Source organism: Rhineura floridana, chromosome 7, assembly GCF_030035675.1.
Source record: "Rhineura floridana isolate rRhiFlo1 chromosome 7, rRhiFlo1.hap2, whole genome shotgun sequence".
Taxonomy (NCBI): Eukaryota; Metazoa; Chordata; class Lepidosauria; order Squamata; family Rhineuridae; genus Rhineura; species Rhineura floridana.
Window position 1 is genome coordinate 145923833 of NC_084486.1, and position 18205 is coordinate 145942037.

Here is an 18205-nt window from a genome sequence, read left to right on the forward strand (position 1 = left end):
TACATCCTTCTAGTAAATATAAACCATAGTTATGGGTCTGTTTTTTTAAAATATCCAGTTATTCCATCCACTAATTTAGGGAATGCTGAGGCACTCAAAGCAGATGGGCCATAGATAAATACCAACAGGTGTCGTAATTGTAAATATTGCAGCACTAACTGGAAAATAATACTTAAACTGCAGCAATTCTCCATCTGTTCCTATCAGCTGATCTAGTGTGTAAATCCCACAATCTACCAATTTCTTCCAGAAAAAGAATTGCCTCTCTAGCTTCAAATCTGGGTTACCCCATAAAGTTAATTTAGCATAAGCGTACAGATCAACCTGTAACCACCGAGCCAAAATATGCCATCCTTCTCTAGTCACTAAAACTGAAGGAGGTACAAGTCCTTTCCTTTTACATATCTAGACCTCTCACACATTTCATTATAACCATTCATTTCAACACTTACCAGAGAATCCACAATAAATAAATGATACTGAGTTTTTTGTTGAAAACAATAGTTTTTCCTTTTTTTGCCATCAAAGGGCACAGAATAAGAAATGTATAGTTTTAACACCACAAGAATTCTATTGCACCCAGACCCGTCCAAATGATGAGGCAGACACAGTATGTGGGATGAAAAAGGGCAATGTTTTATTAAGCCAATTAAACAAATAATGCTCCTAAGCAATTGAGCCAATTAATCTCAATGATCAGTTAAAACAAATTGAAGCCAATTATCCATATGAAGATCTGCAGAGAAATAAATAAATAAATATTAAAGATCAGTGTGGGCTCTTAAAATCTGCTACAAAGCTTAAATGCAAATCCTCAGAGTTTGGGGAGAGGAATCTTGGCTCTAGGCACAATGGTAGTTGCAGAGCTTTGAAAAGTTACTTTTTTGAACTACAATTCACATCAGCCCAATCCAGTGGCCATGCTGGCTGGGGCTGATGGGAGTTGTAGTTCAAAAAAAATAACTTTTCCAAGCTCTGGGTAGTTGTATTACCTACTCCTAGGCCCATCATTGCCAGCATATTAACTGTGCCTAGGGAATTCTGTCTAGGTCACCCTCAGCTCCAGCGCTGAGGCATTGAGTCTGTGATCTGTGCAGTCCCCAAGGAGGGATCCTGTCCCCACTATCTGGCCTTGAGGTTTTGATGGGCAGGTCTGAGGGAAGCCCCCCTTCACCTTCTAGAAGGTGCCTCCAGGTTCTCACCAATTTTGCAACTTTCCCTCATTTTCTTTAACCCTGCACTGACCCTGCCCAAATAACCACCAAATCACAATCCAATATGACACAGGCAAAAAACCTCCCCGGTCAAAAGGACAAAGGAAGGAAAAATTCCTGTGAAGCCCCCTAGTGGCAATCAGCTAAGCCCACACTGAAAAGGTCATGGGCACAGGGAAATAAGAGGGAGGCATGAGAGCCAGCCAATCAGGTGGCTCTACACACCAGCCCAAGCAGACTAAACATCTGCACCCAAAACCAGGAGTTACGCCCCATCAGAGTCGGACTGTGTGTAAAAGGCGATCCATCCTCCCCACAGCAAACCTGGGGGAAGGGACCAGGATCGCAATTCTGAGCACTTGTGCTTAAATAGAAATTGGGAGGGTGGTGTCTGCCAGGTGATAGATCCAGCAACTAATTTCTTGACAAATCAGCCTCAAGTTCAAATAGAATCAAGAAATTCCAGGACAGAGTGAATCTGAACAAGGCAAGGCAAATTATTGGATGAAGTGGAAATGAGTTATTAAAAACTTTGCAGTAATAAAGAAGCCACTATAAATATCTTTATAGTTTACCATGTACTGCAGCGGGGAACAGCACAAATCTTATAAGGATGGGGATGTCTTGTAAGTCCTGGCATAGGTTCTTTGTTGATTTCTGTCACTCCTTTCGGCAGCTGGAATCTGAATGCCCTCAGGAGGCTAGTGAAAAAGAGGAAGAGCTCAATCTTTGCCAGCTGTTCCCCCAAACATACACGAAGCCCTGTGAAGAAGACAAGAGAAAGGCAGCAAGTGAATAATAACTGATCTCATCTATTTTCCAGGGCATATATCTCAGCCAATAACTAGTTTTTGACTCTAAGAAAGGAATTTGGAAGAGTGGGCCACAGCCTACCCCCATGGCTGATGTTTAAATCCCACCGTTGTAGCCACTGTTCCCTCCACATCTCCCCTTGAATCTCTGGGATGGCATCTATAAGGGAATTGGTTTTGATCCAGATGCCACCAATAGCTAATCCAGTGTGTATATATGTCCTGGCCAACCCTGCAGGATTCAGACTCAGACTCATTGGTGTGTTTTCTCCATTACGTTTCATTCATTCATTCATTCATTATTTGATTTATATCCCGCCCTTCCTCTCAGCAGGAACCCAGGGTGGCAAATAAAAGCACATTAATGTGGAATGTCACAGCGTTCCATAAATAAGCTCAGAGCTTGGAAGTAACTCATTATTTTTAATGAGTTGCTTGCAATTAGTTACAATTTTAAATAACGAGTGGGTAATTCCATTACATTTGGCAAGTAACAGAACGACTAGTAATTTCCCTACTTTTCAGCTGCAACTTTAACATTTCCACATTAGGTTGGACGTTACTTGGGGACGGGAACAAGGGGAAGTCAGCTCCTGGCTGTGATTGGTTAACACAAGACATGTGCCTCACACTGATTGGACCTTTGCGCAGACTCTCTCTTCCCTCGTGATCTGTGTTAGGAGGCACGAGGGAAGAGGTGAATAGGCAGGGCCTGCCAGCGTCTGAGAGGACGAAATGGACGCCGGAGGAAAAAGCCAGGGCAAGGAAGGCAGCAGCAGAATGGCGAAGAGCTGTGGAGGTGAGTGACGATGATTTGTGTGTGTGTGTGTGTGTGTGTGTGTGTGTGTGCCCTGGTGTGTGTGTTTTCGGCTGGAGTCTCTGGTTTTGGGGGGGGCTCCGGCTCTCTGGCTACCACCCCTTACTCTCCGGACTCTCCGCTTCAATTTAAAAAAAAAGTAAGTTTCTAGGTGGTCTAATTCTCGAGATATACACCAAAACGTAACCCCCCCCGCACAACTTTTTTTTAAACAGATCCATGCTCTAGCTACAACTCCCATCAGCCCAATCCAGTGGCCATGCTGGCTGGGGCTGATGGGAGTTGTAGTTTTAAAAAGTAACTTTTCAAAGCTCTGGCTGTAACCCTGCCCTTTCATGATTGTAGCCAATGATGCCAGAGTTGTGACTTGTTGATCCAGGCATGCCTAGGCTGAACGTCAGAATATGGTGGCTTTGAGTTTTTTGCAGTTTGCGTAAGTAATATGGCTTAATGTTTTTTTTCCTCTTCTGTCCAAGAGCCAGACCCTGGGCTATGAAATATGAAAGTATTTAATCCAATATCTGCTTTTCTGGGAGTAAAGCTATTTTTGGGAGTATAGCATGTACCTGGAGTAAACCACATTGAACTCCATTAGGACTTCCTTTTGAGTAGACATGGTTAGGATTGTGCTGTAAATTAATGGGACTTGTGAGTAAACATAGTGCAGAGTTGTGTTTGTGTTGTAAATCTCTCTCCCTCCAACCCTGTTTTTAAAGAAATTAGGCAGGGTTTATCACAGTTTTAATTATGTAGGAAACTAATACTCATTTTTTTAAAAAATGAATGAAGTTTATTTATTTATTTATTTTTATTATTTGATTTATATCCCACCCTTCCTCCCAGTAGGAGCCCAGGGCAGCAAACAAAAGCACTAAAAACACTTTAAAAATCATAAAAACAGACTTTAAAATATATTAAAACAAAACATCTTTAAAAACATTTTTAAAAGCTTTAAAAACTTTTTTTTAAGAAAAAGTTTAAAAACATATTAAAAAGCAATTTCAACACAGACGCAGACTGGGATAAGGTCTCAACTTAAAGGACTTGTTAAAAGAACAAGTTCCTTATCACTTGAGGCTGCAGTTTTCCCTGGTTGAGTAAGCCCCATTGAATACATTGGGACTTGCTTCTGAGTAAACAAACATAGGATTGCACTATAAATATATTTACAGGTTATATATATAAACATATTTGATAGTCATGCTTATATAAATATTTTCATAAAATCATAGAATAGTAGAGTTGGAAGGGGCCTATAAGGCCATCAAGTCCAACCCCCTGCTCAATGCAGGAATCCAAATCAAAGCATTCCCGACAGATGGCTGTCCAGCTGCCTCTTGAATGCCTCCAGTGTCGGAGATCCCACTACCTCTCTAGTAATTAGTTCCATTGTTGTATGGCTCTAACAGTTTGGAAGCTTTTCCTGATGTCCAGTCGAAATCTGGCTTCTTGCAACTTGAGCCCATTATTCTGTGTCCTGCACTCTGGGATCATCGAGAAGAGATCCCGGCCCTCCTCTGTGTGGCAACCTTTCAAATACTTGAAGAGTGCTATCATATCTCCCCTCAGTCTTCTCTTCTCCAGGTTAAATATGCCCAGTTCCTTCAGTCTCTCCTCATAGGGCGTTGTTTCCAGTCACCTGATCATCCTTGTTGCCCTCTTTTGAACCTGTTCCAGTTTGTCTGCATCCTTCTTGAAGTGCAGAGACCAGAACTGGACACAGCACGCAAGATGAGGCCTAACCAGTGCTGAATAGAGGGGAACTAATACTTCACATGATTTGGAAACTATACTTCTGTTAATGCAGCCTGATATAGCATTTGCCTTTTTTGCAGCCACATCACACTGTTGGCTCATATTCAGCTTGTGATCAACAACAATTCCAAGATCCTTCTTGCATGTCGTACTGCTGAGCCAAGTATCCCCCATCTCATAACTGTGCATTTGGTTTCTTTTTCCTAAGTGTAGAACTTTGCATTTATCCCTGTTGAATTTCATTCTGTTGTTTTCAGCCCAATGCTCCAGCCTATCAAGGTCCCTTTGAATTTTATTTCTGTCTTCCATGGTATTAGCTATGCCCCCCAATTTTGTATCATCTGCAAATTTGATAAGCATGCTCTGTACCTCCTCATCCAAGTAGTTAATAAAAATGTTGAAGATCACTGGGCCCAGGACCGAGCCCTGTGGTACCCCACTCATTACTTCCACCCAGTTTTGTCATGCTGTGTCCCTATAAGTATCCAATTGCATACTATGGTTGTACAATACTTCCTTTACATTTTAAGTATGCCTTGGGGTAGTCATGGTTCTCCATTGTTTTCATCCTGAGGGGCAGATAGGCTGAGAAATGGTGAGTAGCCCATGGTCACCCACTACACTTTATAGCTTATTTCCATTTTGAAAAATTAATTAAAACAATTTACATGCAGGCAAAATTTATTAAGTGGATTCACACAATATGCGTAAAGCACATCCAACTCGCATTTAAAGCACATGACTTCCCCTAAAGAATTCTGGGAAGTGTCATTTCCCCCTCACAGTTATAGTTCTCACCACTCTTAACAAACTGCAGTTCCCATGATTCTGTGGTGGGATTCATGTGCTTCAAATGGGTGTTGAATGTGCTTTAAAGGAATGGTGTGGATCTGCCCTAGGTATGATGTTCATTCAAGAGTGAATTGAAAAGAACAATTTTAAAAGATACTTCTTACTCTTACTCATTTTTCAGACCTCTTTCTGAAGTAAAGGGTCAAATCTGTAAAAACATTTGGAGCAGCCACATTAAAAGATAAGGGCAGGGTGTTCCAGGCAGGGGGTTGCCAACCCTGCTTGGATATGGATGTCTTTGCAGAAGAACCCTAGTCAAGGTTTACCAACAGCACAGTCCAAACTATATCTACTTAGAAGTCAGTCCTGTTGAGTTCTATGGGGCTTAATCCCTTAGTAAGTGTGTTTAGAATTGCAGCCTTCAGGAGCCTCCATCTTTACTCCCCAAAGCTCCCATCTAACATCTCCACAACACTAGGCTCCTTTGTCTCTGCTGTGGCCTTCTGGTGACTGCCCTAGCCTGAAGGCACTTAACCCTTCTTGCTGAAAGCAAGTAGGCTAGATTAAATGTTCCCTACCCAGGCTCATATATATAAAATATAAATGGCATTTTGTCAAAAGTATTTTTGTCTACATTTTATACCTCATCCTTGGTTTTCCAAGCTTGGCATGGAATGCTTCTCATACAGAATTAATTTGAAATGCTGCATATTTATTATCATAATCATCATATTCAAAATAAAAAATATATGTACCGCCTTCAAGTTGATTCCAACTTATGGTGACCCTATGAATAGGGTTTTCATGAGGCTGAGAGGCAGTGACTGGCCCAAGGTCACTCAGTGAGCTTCATGGCTATGTGGGGATTTGAACCCTAGTCTCATTTTGTTCTCACAACAACCCTGTGAGATAGTAGGTTAGACTGGCCCAGGCAGGGTTATTCAGTGAGCAAATAGGATCTCTTTTAATTGTGCTATCGACCTGCTTACTTCCACTCTGACTGGGGGATCTTGCAGCATGGGGAAGAGATGGGGGCACATCACAGCTGAAGTTCACCCATATAGGAGCATTATCTCTTGTTTATTACAGAGACGCCTGTTGCAGGTTTTGCTGCTGAGAGCAGCAGTCAGTTAGTGCGGCCACTTGAGTCACAGCTTGTTGATCCTGAGGAGGCAAAACTAGAAAGTGAGGTTCAGAAAGGAGGCCCTGTGCACGAGGAGGAGGAGGGCATGAAGCAGTGCCAGAGCACGAAGCAGTGCCAGTTGCCCACAGCCACATCTGCAGAACAGCAAGTACCATGGTTTGGCTTTGAGAAAGCTTGTACATTTGTGAGCCAGAGTGGGAAAAATGTTGTTGTACGATGCAATTACTGCCTTCCAAGGATCAAAAATCTGAGATCAGCTGTTTCCTCCTCATCCAATGTGAAGAAACATTTTGAGGTAAGCCTTTGTCATGCTGGTCCTCAAAGAGTGTCCATTGTCTATTTATGTTTAAATTGTGAAGTTCCTCTTCCATTTTTTCTTGGATTCATGCTTTGTTCTTCTTCCTCAGAGGGCACACCCTGAGAAGCTGAGAGCAATTGAAGAAGCAATAAAGGCAAGGAGACGTGGCCTTCCTGAACCACTGCATGACACCCCTCCTCCCAAAATGCTGAAGCAGCAGCAGACAACCCTTGAGAGGTGGGGATCTGGCAGGGAGCCTGTCACCCAGAGCAATCTCGACAGGAGAATCATTGATTTCATTGTAGAGGAGACATTACCACTTCAGACTGTGGACAAACCATCATTCATTAATCTGGTTCGCATTGGACTCCCCAAAGATCTCACCATCATATGTGCCAAGACTCTGAGAGACAGAATTGAGAAGAGAGCATGCCACATGAGAGAAACTCTTGCAAACCGAATGGGTGCTGTGGCATATATAGCGACCACTGCAGATTGTTGGACCAATGGCAAGAAGAGTTACTTTGGGGTAACAGCCCACTGGATCAACCCAACTACCCTGAAACGTGAGGTCGGGGCCTTGGCTTGTAAGCGTCTGAAGGGGCGCCATACATACGATGTCCTTTCAAAAGCACTGCATGATGTACATGTGCAGTACAGGATCCACAACAAAGTTATGTGCACTACTACAGACAATGGCTCCAACTTTGTGAAAGCGTTCAGAGTTTTCATGGCCAAAGAACCAGTGGAAGCTGCAGGCACCAGTGACGATGATGGTGATAACCAGGAGGAGGAGGAGGCTGAGGTGGAGTTTGTGCCTATCTGTGAGATCCTGGACACAGGACCTGAGGCAGAGGAAGAAGCTGCAGACTCAGGAGAGGATTTTGTTTTACCACCACACCAGAGATGTGCTAGCCACACCCTCAACCTTGTGGTAACACAAGACATAGAGGCCATGCTTTCTGACTCCTCCAAAAGTAGTCTTCTTGGTCCTTTCAAGAAACAGTTTCGTTCCTTGATGGGAAAGTGCAGCAAGTTGTGGTCCAAGCAGAACCAGTCAGCCCAGATTGCTGAGTATATCCATGCGCAATGTGGTGTGTATCTGAAGGTACCGAATAAGACCAGGTGGAATTCCACCTTTGATGCGTTGAAGCAACTACATGAGCTCCTGTCAACTGTGCCACTAAAAATGCATGCCATAATGGACCGCTGCTCCTTGTCCACGATCACAGCTGCTGAGATTGAAGTGGTACAGGAATACACAGAGATTATGGAGCCACTAGCCCAGTCCCTAGATATCCTTCAACGGGAGAACGGCATGTTCATGGGGTATTTGCTACCAACACTCTGCAATCTGGACCGCAAGTTAGAAGGACTGGAAAACAAACCTGAGAGGTACACATACTGTTTTCAGCTGCTGAGAGGTGTGTGCGAAGGCCTAAGAAAGCGGTTTGCAGCTATCTGGGAGGACAAGAGGCTTCTTCTGGCAGCCTGCCTACACCCTCGCTTCAAACTAGATTGGCTGGAATCGTGTCAGGCCACCACCCATACCAACAAGTAAGAACATTAGGGAAGCCCTTTGGGTGGATTACTCCAAGGGAAATGTTGTCTCAAGGGAGGCATCAGAGGGCTTAAGGTGGTAGGCAGGGGCTGGGCCTTTTTTTCCTGGGGCTCCTCATCACAACCTTGGGTTGCTGCAGGTAATCCTTAAGGGTCTGCTGTGCTGCCCCATGAGTGTGGTGACTTGGTCACCTTCCTACCTTCCATGTCATCATCCACAGGCTCAGGCTGGACCCTGAACCAGGGGACATGACAAGCATCAGGAAATGAAGAGCAGATGATGGTTTCCTAACATATATGTGTTAACATATCCTCTCTCTTTCTTAGATACACAATGGAAGCCTTGCTGAAAGTTGAAATAAAGATGGGTGTACTTAATGAGGACAGTGATCAGTCTTCAGATAAAGACCAGGAAGGAGATGACTTAGAAGATGACTTCTTTAACTTTCTGCCCCAGGGCAAGAAGTCAGCAGTGGACACTGCTGAGGAGGAACTGGTGAGGTACCTGAGGTCTCCCAGCAGGGAAGTGTCATCACTCCATGGCTTTCCACGTGTGCTGCGGTGTTTTTTGCAGCACAACACAGGCATGCCTTCAAGCGCCGCAGTAGAACGCCTGTTCAGTACTGGTGGCAACGTAATGACTGTAAAAAGACATTCCTTGTCTGACATGCTCTTTGAGCATCTTGTTCTTTTGAGACATAACAGAAACATATTATAAAAGCATTATAAAAGCCAGGTTTCCTTCATTACAGGTAGAGTTGGCATCATTCTTGCTCTGTGGGCGATGATAGGAAAAGTGAAAAATAATTAAAAATCAACTGCAAGACACACTTTCTGGCAGCTATTCATTTCAGTACTAAGTAATTTATTTCTGAAGTGAGCCTCCAAAGATCCTTGCACATGGTCATAGACTGTGGTAATAATCCAACACGGGCATTATAGAGGGATAGAGGGATAGAAAAGTATCTTTCTTTAAACGTATCTTGCAAACACACATTTTGAGCAACCAAAAAGACAACTGGACATCACCAAATGGTCAATATAGGAATCAAATCGATTATATAATTGGTAGCACAAGATGGAGAAGTTCCATACTTTCTGCAAAAACAAGACCAGGAGCAGACTGTGGTACAGATCATGAACTAGTAATATTGAAAATCTGGGCAAAGCTACAGAACAACAAAGCAATCATGAAATAAAATTTGGATCTTACGTTATTGCTGAAAATCTCCATAGAATCATAGAATAGAATCATAGAATCATAGAGTTGGAAGAGGCCTTGTAGGCTATCGAGTCCAACCCCCTGCTCACAGCAGGAAATCCACAGCTAGAGCATCTCCCGCAGATAGCTGTCCAGCCTCTGCTTGAAGACATCCAGCGAAGGGGATCCCACCACCTCCCTAGGCAGTCGGTTCCATTGCCGAACTGCCCTTACTGTCAAGAAGTTCCTTCTAATGTCCAGTCTGAATCTACGCTCCTGCAACTTAAAACCATTAGACCTAGTCCTACCCTCTGGGGCAGCAGAGAACAAATCTGTACCCTCCTCTATGTGACAGCCCTTCAGGTACTTAAAGAGTGCAATCATGTCGCCCCTCAGCCTTCTCTTCACCAGGCTGAACATGCCAAGTTCCTTCAACCTTTCCTCATAAGACTTGTTCTCCATACCGGCTATCATCCTCGTTGCCCTCTTCTGAACCCGCTCTAACTTGTCTATATCTTTCTTAAAATGAGGCGCCCAGAACTGAACGCAGTATTCCAGATGAGGCCTGACCAATGCAGAATATAGTGAGACTATTACTTCCCTCGACCTGGAAACTATAGCTCTGTTTATGCAGCCCAAAACCGCGTTTGCCTTTTTTGCCGCAGCATCACACTGCTGGGTCATGTTCAACTTACGATCCACTACAATTCCAAGGTCCTTCTCACACGCACTACTGCTAAGCCGGGTATTTCCCATCCTGTACCCGTGCATTTTGTTTTTGTGGCCTAAATGCAGAATCCTGCATTTGTCTTTATTGAATGTCATTTTATTAATTTCAGCCCAATTTACTAGTCTATCCAGGTCCCTTTGGATTTTATTCCTGTCTTCCATTGTGTTAGCTATCCCTCCCAGTTTCGTATCATCCGCAAACTTCATAAGGCTTCCCTCCACCCCATCATCTAAGTCATTGATAAAAATGTTGAAGAGTATCGGCCCCAGGACAGAACACTGTGGCACTCCACTCGAAACCTCCTTCCAGTCCGAAGCAGAGCCACCGACGACCACTCTTTGAGTACGGTTTTCCAACCAGTTGTGAATCCACCTGACAGTATTTCCATGTAGTCCGCATTTGACGAGTTTGCTAATCAAAAGGTCGTGGGGGATAACTTTATCTCCCCCTTTTAGTTAATTGTTTTATCCGTCTATAAAATGTGTATCTGTTTCAGTACCCAGCTTATTAATAAGGGCCAACCAATGTGCAGTTATCCAGGTTGCAGGCTGATGGAGATCGTGTCATTTATAGTATAAGGATGGATTGCTCTTGTTAAAGGAATCAACATTTGATGCCTATGAAACAAATACTAAGTTCCCTTTTGCAGCCGTTTTATACCTCCTCCTATATCTTCACAACAGTCATGTGAAGTAGGCTAGGATAAGAGTTGGTGACTGGCCCAAGGCAGGAAGTGAGCAAAAACAATGATGAGTTAAGCGAGTTTAAAATGTGAAACCCAAGAGTATTTTATATAGTCCACAAAAGCTTAATAAATGTTATAGTCTTTAAGATACCACGAGACAAATTGTGCTACCATATTTCATTCATTCCTCCCCCTCCTCCTCCTCCTCCTCCTCGTTGTTGTTGTTGTTGTTGTTAGGGGAAAGGGGGCCTATTTTGGAAACTGTACCAGGGTCCCCAACCACTTTACTCAAGCCTTTCCCTAGAGTGAGGGCAGGAAGCACAGTACTCAATTGTGGCTGTTCCAGAGTGGCAGCCCATAATTTAGTGCCATCCTAAAGCCAGAGTGAGGGCAATGGTTCTGGCTCTCCCTCTAAGGCAGTGTTTCCCAAAGTGTGGTACGCGTACCCCTGGTGGTACACGAAAGGGTTTCAAGGGGTACATGGCTGAATGTTTTTCTTGTACTTTATCATTGGGGTTTAGTGGCAAAAAACATGTGCGTGTGTTCTTTTAACAGAAAATACAGTTCTTGTGATTTCTCCAGTTTCTCACACAACCATGTGAGGGAAGATCAATCTAATTACAGTGGTTTATCCCGACATTATTCAACGCGTAGTCTCTTTCGCTCTCAATGCATTCCTTGTCTTTTCGTGCACCCCTCCAGTTTCTCATAAGACTCGGACTCCCTCGCAATGACTTTGGCCACCAAAAAACGCTTCTACAAACAGACAGATGGCACCACAAAGATATTTATGCGTATGCTCGACTACAAAAATGTTCACACCGGGAAGCGGGGTTTTTCCTCTATCTTCAGCCCTGCAGCGGCCATCTCGCCAGCCACTTCCCTCTTGGGGAATCTCCTGCTCTTTGGCTGCAGAGCAGTTTTCCCCCCCATCCTGCCTGGCCTGCCCACTCATCAGCTGTGAATTTTAGGCGGGAAGTTTGATTCCCCTGCCTGCTGCTGGGCTGTGTGCCTGAGTGCCAACATGAGATAGCCTTAACCCTGCTCTTAAACAAGCAGTTTTTTTGACTGATGAAGATACTGGGGTCTAGAGTGGTTGCAACAATGGCTCTCCTTCTGTGAAATCTTGATATACTCCTTTGAATTGTGGTCAGTCCGCCATTCTTACCAATTTGTCATGGAGAGATTTGTTATTAGAACGCGAAAAGCCCATTCTGGGATTGATGCTCTCACTTGTGAAAGTACACCTACAACATCTTGCACTGGAGACCTGAATGCAGGGGCAGGAGGAATCATTACTACTTCTTCCTTGACAGGATACTTAGCTAAAGGGTAGGGAGATCTTCCAAGATTAGAGCTTCTAATATGAAAGGTAAGCCAGGACATCAGTACCAAAATACTTGGAAAAGAACCTATGAGTGGCTCTCTTATGATCTGGTAACACACAAAGAGTACTGTGACATCAGTTGCTCAGCAGCAAATGACAAATTTAAAGCCAAATGTGTTTTACAAATGCAACCTATACTGTTTGATGGTGCTTACTCCCAGATAACAATGCACATGATTGCAGTCATGCCCCATAAACCTTATCATGACATTTTATTCATAGTTTGTCTTGAATGCATGCAGTTTTTAAGGTGAAGATTTTAAGGAGTATGTTAAAAAAAGTAAGATATATAAAATCCCAGTGATATAACTCTGTATTTTCCTTGACGGCATGGCTATGGGGACAGTCATCGTACACTTCAGTTAGGAATTGCCACAAAAATGTGCTTGCTCTCAGTTATAGGTTACTTGGTTAAGAGCCTGAAGTGAAAAAAATATTGCCAATACTTTGTACATTGCTCAGAAACTGAGTTAGTGCACAGCAACTGTTTTGCATTCTGCACTGGCTCAGAGACTACAACTATGCCTTTACCAAATAAAGGCACCCATGATGCTATAATCTATTCAATTTCAGCTCCAGGAAATGGAGTTTTAGACCCTTCGGAGGCCTACTGTGAATTGTTTGCAAGACGTTGTTGGGTTAAAATGAATTAAGGATGAAATAAAGTTAATGCTGGTTTATTTGCCCCTAACCTGATCTCCCATCCCGGAAAGAACCTGGCTCAGGTTGCAAGCTGAATTCACACCTTCATATGTTTATTGAGCTTTAGCAGATATGTGTCAAAAGGATGAAAGCCTTGCTCCACAAGAATGTGTTCTGTATGGTTTCTGTCTCCTGCCCTCTTTGTTTTGATGTTGTTAGATGGTTTAAGAACTCTGGCACCACTTCTTATCTCAAGGTTGTAACAGTGTGCACGACTGATGTGCAAAAGGGGCAACACTTCCCCGGCAAATTCCTTCCTCCCCTTCCTCCCCTCCTTCCTGACCTATATGCTGATATGTAGTTCTTTATGTTTTATGGTGCTCATTCCCCTGACCTGTAACCTCTCTATGAGGGTATATAATCTGACCCAATAAACGAGGTTCCCATTTCTGAAAGGTATCTGCTGGACAGGCTTGGGTCCCCTTTGCCAAAGGTACTTTGTTGTCGTATTCCCTGAGTCTCTGGCAGCGGGTTCATGCAGACTCAGCTCCGCACTCTGCCCGGGGTGAAGTGAGGTGAGTAAGGTAAAAGGACGGCTCAGAATTTTAGTTTTTACCTAACAACGCTTTGAGGGTAAAGTTGCTCACCTACGTAGCAATCTTGATGTCCCATCAACATCTACTGTAGTTCCCAGTGAGGTGTCCAGTGCAACTTCTGCTGCAACTTCTTGGGAACGGTTTCAGTTGATGCGGCCTGATGACGTGGACATCAGAGAAAGGCACAGTACAATTGGGAGGGGGTCATTTTGGCTAAACTCTGATTTACACACAAAAGATACTTTCTCCATCTGATACAGATAGAAATCAATGAAATCCTGTGGTTCATGAAGTGTTTGATACTCCTTATGCTTCTCTATCTCCTCCTTTATAAATGAAAGCAACATCTCCACTTCAGACAACACCTTCTTGTGAGGCCCTGGAAGGTAGTTCATGAGTCGTGGGAACAGGTCATACAGCTGAAGGAATGAGAAAAAGACAAACCTATCACTGTCATGAGAAGGCTTAGTGACACAGTCCACAAACCAATTGCTTTGGATTAGAACTTCAGTATCCTGGCCTGGATTATTCTTGAAGGCTACTGTATTAACCTGACTGTGAAAGGCAGGAAATATTTTGAATATTTAAATATTCAATTCAATTCAATTCAATTTGAATATTTAATGCCACAATGCCACAGACCACCTGAATGTAGTCCACGGACCACAGTTTAGGAACCCCTGAAGTATAAGATATAAAAGAAGCAATTAAAATACAATTAAAAATCAATATGAGTATTTAATGCCAGCATTCCACAGACCACCTGAATGTAACTTGCAGATCCTGGGGGCCCACTAGCCACAATTTGGGAAGCCCTGTTCTAGAAGATCAAGTAATTTTATTCCGGATAAAGAGAGCCGGAATATATATCTCCTGATTCAGTTCTAATTTTTCCAAACTGTACTTTATGAACAAAATCCTTCTAACTGTATGAATAAGAGTCTTAAAAATACCTCAAGGAAGAACAAAGCTGTATCAAATATCTCCCTTATGAATGCTGAGTTCTTCAAATGAAACCTTTCACCTTATTATAATTCTCCATGAGCTTTCATAGCATGAGATCAAAAAACAAACAAATGAATAAAATAGCTGCAATATTGAAAATAATTGCAAAAAAATGTTGTACATCTTTCATTTATCTGATACATCAGACAATTTCCAATAGTGAAAAATTAAAGGCCAGGAGCTTGTCATGTACAGCTCATTAAGGCTAGGGTTGCCATATTCCAGTTCCACAAATCCGGATAGGTTAATTTGCATATTATGCAAATTATTTGCATATTATGAAAATATTTGCATATTAATATTTGGATTGTCCAGTTGTTTTGTTTTTGTGCCTAGGAATTACCACCAAAAACTGGGGAAAGATGTGAGAAATCTTTTTTTTAAAAGCAACATTTTCAGCCTTAAATGCCTAGACTCTAGTTTCCAACACTATGGAGTATTTATTGATTGATTAAGAGAATTTATATCCTGCCCTTTTGCTGTTAAAAACAGAGCTCAGCACAGCTTACAAATATAATAAAACAATAAAAATACACAATCAATATAAAAACATAATAAAAACACAAAATAGCAACAAACATAAAGTAAGTCAGGGCAGCAGCACGGTTAACCATTATATATACGATATATTTCAGAGATGTGGTGGGTGGAGAAAAACAAGCCACAATGTTAGGAAAAGGAGTCTTTCACACCACATGCTCAGTTCTAAATACTGTTGCAGCAAGTTTTACAAGTTCCTCCATTATTCCACTGGTGCAGGCACTCAGACATTCAAAGTATCTGTATGTTTCTTAGGTTTTATAAAAGCAGAGCTTTGCTTAACTCAAAATTTCTTCTCCCTTTGATAACCACATCTACACAGGTTCTACCTCCATACTCAAAATGAAACTGAGCCTGGAAGTGTACAACAACCCCACACATACCTTGCTAATTCGATTATCAATGCCAGGATGTCTGTCTTATCGACTACTCTCCTGCTCCCCCCCCCCCCCACACACACACCGGGCATCATGAAAAACCCAGTCCTGGGCTCAGAAAGAAAATAAATATTTTATTTATTTATTTATTTAATTTAATTTATATACCGCCCTAAGCCCGAAGGCTCTCTGGGCGGTGTACAAAAAGATAAAAACAAGCACAGTGTATGAATACAATAAATACAATAAATCAAGAAACAAAACAAACAAACAATAAAAGAACCAAACAACGTCCAAAATACAAAATAATGGTGAAAATGCTGTTAAAACACACTTTAAAATGCCTGGAAGTATAAAAAGGTTTTCACCTGGCGCCGAAAAGATAGTAGCGTCGGCGCCAGGCACACCTCATCGGAGAGGCTGTTCCACAGTTTGGGGGCCACCACGGAAAAGGCTCTGGTTCTAGTCACTACCCTCCGAGCTTCTCGATGGGATGGCACTCGGAGGAGGGCCTTAGATGTTGAGCGCAGTGTACGGGTAGGTTCATATTGGGAGAGGCGTTCAACCAGGTATTGCGGTCCCATGCCGTGTAGGGCTTTATAGGTCAAAACCAGTACTTTGAATCTAGCCCGGAAACAAATAGGAAGCCAGTGCAGACAGGCCAGAACAGGTGTTATATGAGCGGACCGTCTGGTCCGCATCAGCAATCTGGCCGCTGCATTCTGGACTAGCTGTAGTTTCCGAACAGTCTTCAAGGGCAGCCCAACGTAGAGCGCATTGCAGTAGTCCAGTCTAGAAGTTACCAGAGCATGAACAACAAATATCTGGTCCTCTTCAAAGTATTGATAAGCCTCTTGTTTTAATTGAAATAATAATTATAAATTCTTGTTCTTATCACTAATGGGAGTTAATTATCTTGCATATGCTGCTGTTGCTTCTATGGTTGTAATGGAGTGAGGTTAAAGATAAGTGAAATGCAAATAGGAAAAAAAAATACAGAAGGTAGTAACACTTTCCTAAATGTAATACCATACCAACCACAACAAGATTCCTATGAGTAAGGCAAAAAACTAAGCATCTCACAACCAGTCAGGATTCCTAACCAAAAACCAAAAATATGATAAATGAAGAAATATTTATATAAGCATGACTATCAAATATATTTATTATTTACACAAACTGTAAAGATATTTATAGTGCAATCCTAAATTTATTTATTCAGAAGCAAGTCCCAGCATATTCAGTGGGGCTTACTCAAACAGGGACAGAAATGCAACCTCATGACTTCCGGCAAGGATCCTCTTCCGGTAAGAAGCTTATCTGTAAGCTCTTGCAGATAGTAGAACTCTATAACAAATACGTGTTCCAAATTTTTACGATTTGGAATTCTGAGCTCAGCATACCCAAGTCGCTTTTTTTAGCATCTGCTAGCATCAGAAAGACTACAGTAAAAGCAATAAAAGAGCGGCAGTAGGGTAAACAGAAGCCTTACATATGGGCTAATTGCCACCATTAACCTGGGCAACCGCCGCAATTCTTGCAATTCAGCAAGAGTAATTACCTGGACTCCCTTTAAAACATCTCTGATCTGATCTGAGGACAACTGTATACAGAAGTAGACAAATAGATAAGCAGTGCAGCTATTGCGGGAGCGAAGGGTGCTAGTGTTTTATTGCAACATCTCAGGTAACGGCTATAATAAGAAGAACTAGCGCTTGGGAGAGGCAAAGAGTCTGTCATGGAGAATGGGAGTGGATTAAACAAATGGCAACCCAAGATAACTAATTATTTCCCTCGAACGCAGGATGTACTGCATCCCCTGAACGTACAGAATCCTCAGACCAGGGTTCCTTTACCAGCAGTGGCACATGAATGGTCATTAGGGAAACCCTTTTTTGTTAACAGCCATACAGGAAATGCTGCTAAAGCCTCAACTACAAGCTTAGCGGAGGAGCTGTGAGATGCTGGGTTTAACTGCTCTTTAAACTCTCCTAATTCTTCCTATGATCCACCTCCCTCGGAGACTCTCACTATTGACTCATATTACGAGCAACTCAGCGAAAACTCCCCTATCATAAACTCCCTTCCAGACTCTGAACTATGCTCCCCAGTAGCTGAGATTAATGATGCTTTTAAAGGAATAGACTCAGATGGGCAACTTACTATCCTGCAGGAACTGAGACTAATTAAATCCTTTATTAATGAAACTAACAGTCTACTAACCACCTTGGTGAAGTCCTGGGGGTTACAGCCTGTATGTGGCCCTTCGGAGCAGTCAGCTCCTGTAGTGGTGGGTCCTGACTCTCCTAGCTCTCCTCAGCAGCTGGTGCCTGCAAAAGAAACAGTTAATAACAAAAAAAGAAAGAAGAAGAACAAACGGCAGCAGTCCAAGGTCGTCTCCTGTGGGAGGGAAAAGGAAAGGCAAACAAAGAATTGTAAGAAATCCAAGAAAATGGACTTCCAACCATTATTCAAATTACTTGAACCACAAAAACCGATCTCTACTACGAGAGAGCACATTTTGTCACCGCCATCTAAACAAAATATCCTCCAGAATGTATCCCTTACACATTCCAGAGGAAGCTCTCTTAGCGAATCTATTTCTGACGAAGAGAGCTATACTACAGCATCTGCACCACAGAATCAAAAG

General features: G+C 42.6%; 1 long non-coding RNA gene across 1 annotated transcript; it reads right to left on the bottom strand.

Annotated features, from left to right (window-relative positions):
• Positions 1-615: 615 nt before the first annotated feature.
• On the bottom strand, positions 616-17892 carry LOC133389582 (uncharacterized). Its single transcript, XR_009764136.1, has 3 exons — positions 17779-17892; positions 1790-1976; positions 616-736 (listed from the first exon to the last, which is right to left on the bottom strand). It is a non-coding gene; the product is annotated as an uncharacterized LOC133389582 (long non-coding RNA).
• Between the last annotated feature and the right edge of the window lie 313 nt (positions 17893-18205).